Here is a 2,768-nt window from a genome sequence, read left to right on the forward strand (position 1 = left end):
GACTCTAACTTTGTATTGAAGACCCACCATATTCCAAAGATCAATATGAGGAATTTTAATGGAAAGGATGTGTTAACATGGATACTACATATGGAGTAATATTTTGATCTCCATAATGTGCAACACAAACAAAATGTACTCATTGCAAATTTATATTTAGAACATGTTGGACACCTAATCCTCTAAGGGTTAGTGTCAAAGCCGAATAGACTAAGGAAGTCCAAGGGACCTTGGGATGTGGAACCCAACAGTCACACCATGTACTATAAATGTATATGTTTTGTTAATAATAAATGTACTCTCATGTTTATCTTTCCTATATTGTTGCTGCCATGTGTGTGTTTAACATGGTATCAGAGCAGGCGTATTCTTTCCCTCCATAATTACTTTGAGCCATTTGTTTTATGGACTTTCTATGCAGGTCATTTTTATCATCACTTCTGCATTTCATGAATATTTTCTCAGCGAAATTCTAGTTGCAACCTCAGTCATTTCTCCAATGCCATTTTTCGCTTCCCTCTGCTTTGTAGCTCCCTATTTTGCCTATGTTCTACCTTTCATAATTGCGCTGCTCTATGGTGCTCCCAGTGAGAATATTGCATTGGTGTGGGCTAATAGTGCTCCTCTCTCATACCTGCGATTTTGGTTAACATCTTCACTGTTATGGTCAGTCATTCCATCCTACACATTGTAGCGAACATGCAGGCCATTTTCTGAATCCGCATACCTCCCCTTCATAATACCCACCGCCATCACTACATATTTTGGCGATCTTGGCTCTCTCCACTCCTGTTATAGGCACCACTACCAGTAGAGCACTGGGCAGGTCGCTTATCTGTTTAGGATATGGTGCATTTGGATCCTTCGTGTAGTTGTGAAAATACACTCTGTCGCCTACAATAACTATCACCTCCTAGACAAGTTCTGTGTCTTTCCTATGAATGTTTTTATATAGCATTACGAGTTCCTAGAAAACCTTGCGGCAGTTGTGCACTTGATAGCTATATACCCATCCATGTTTTTCCGACGAAAGCCTAACAACATAGTGACGATTCACACAATTGGATATAACAGCGTCCATCATCTCCTTTCTTAGGTGGAGGCAGGTTGCATGAAAACTGAAGCTTCTTCAAGTTGATATTTTCCTTTATATATTCTTCATCTTCCTCATTGTTGTGTTCGGAGTCACAGTCTCGATCATCAAGCCTCTTCTGCTGGTCATGTCATGAGGGTTTAACACTCTGTCGGTGTATGTGCTTCCTTGTTCTGGTGATGGTGTTGCTCGGACATGGTCATTGATACTCGGCGTGTTAGCAATGGCATTCTCTGCCTCTCAGCATTACGGGCACTCACCATTAGCTACCACCATTGTCAAGTTAATACACAGTTTTGTATTACGTTGAACCTTGTATACCTCTGTCTCCTCAAGTTCAGTTTCAGATTATTTTGGAATCTTAAACATTTGTGGACTATATCTCATTCTTGTATGTTGAATTAAATGACGGGTGCTTCATTTGATTGAACATTATGATGCTTCTCGGCCTTTGATTGAAGATTAAAGTCTTGTGTGATGTGTAGAGATGTTGAAAGCTAGAACTATTAAATGCTTGATCACGTTTTTGTTGCGTGAAGACCATGGGTCGAGTCGTTCTTATTGTGAGTTGAAGCCTGTTCAAAATTGGTCTTGCCACATGCTACATGGTTCATGTTATGAGGATTGGAGCATTGAATTTTTTTTGTGTTTTTTTGTGTAGGCTCATTACTCAATCCAATTGGTGGTCCCATTGTTCCAACCTTAGTAGTTGGACTTCCTTTGTTGGGCTAAGTGGCACCATCTTGAACTTTCATATTATAGAGATGCATAAAAATTCATTCCAAGGAGAGAAACGTGACTTAATTAAAATCAATTATAGGCCTTACAGAGAAAGCATTGACAAGTTTCTTGTTCTGAAAGCTCCTTAAATGCCCATGGATACAAACATATGCACCATTGTGCAGTTCAGCCATCTCTGCAGATTCCATTGCGTCATTAACCCATCGTTTCACTTCTAATCTCCCTGTACCGTCATCGAGATAAAATGACACATCAGTAACCCTCTCTTCCTTGTTGAAAACCATCCCAACAAGGGTGACATTGTTGACATCCACGCCATCTATTGTAAAATTTGAATTCTCAACCGAGAGCTTCTGGGTTGCCTAGCTTATCTGTTTTACTATCAGGAAAATAGATATCGGCACCTTTGTTAACTTGGGTGGCCTAAGAGGGCATGAAGACACCTCCAGAGAATAGAGAGCCTCCATCTGATTGACTTTGCATGCCAAACATCTTTAATCTCTACTCTGTCACTCCCCATGGAGAAAAGGAAGAAATTTACAATGTAAAATAATAATAGGAACGACTGATATAATGACCGTGAGACCGTGTGCTCGGAGCTTTTCATAAATCCATGTTTTAGAAGTTCATTGGTCAAGTATCAATGTTTCTTTTGAAGTTCATGGCCTAACATGTTGAATTTTAGAGTGTGGAAGATTAAGGTTGCAAATGAGCAGGCGAGCACGGGAACAAGGTTAAGAAATGAGTATTTTCTTGATTGAGTTGTGGAGCATCGAGGTGATGCATTTGAACCCTCTGTGTTGAATGTCATGAATGGTGTGTTGTGTGTTCAATGGTATCTCCTTTCTTGAATACCGAAATAGTATGCGTTTAAATTCATTGAAGCCCTTTTTTATAGTTGGCACATATATAAAGTGCTTTGATGCTTCGAGTT

The 2,768-nt window shown here is 39.7% G+C and overlaps 1 pseudogene; it reads right to left on the reverse strand.

Annotated features, from left to right (window-relative positions):
• Positions 1-1,821: 1,821 nt before the first annotated feature.
• On the reverse strand, positions 1,822-2,326 carry LOC149210448 (replication protein A 32 kDa subunit B-like; annotated as a pseudogene).
• Between the last annotated feature and the right edge of the window lie 442 nt (positions 2,327-2,768).

Source organism: Pinus tabuliformis, chromosome 1_2 (assembly GCF_031772625.1).
Source record: "Pinus tabuliformis cultivar Carrire ecotype Pingquan chromosome 1_2, CPIR1, whole genome shotgun sequence".
NCBI classification, from domain to species: Eukaryota; Viridiplantae; Streptophyta; class Pinopsida; order Pinales; family Pinaceae; genus Pinus; species Pinus tabuliformis.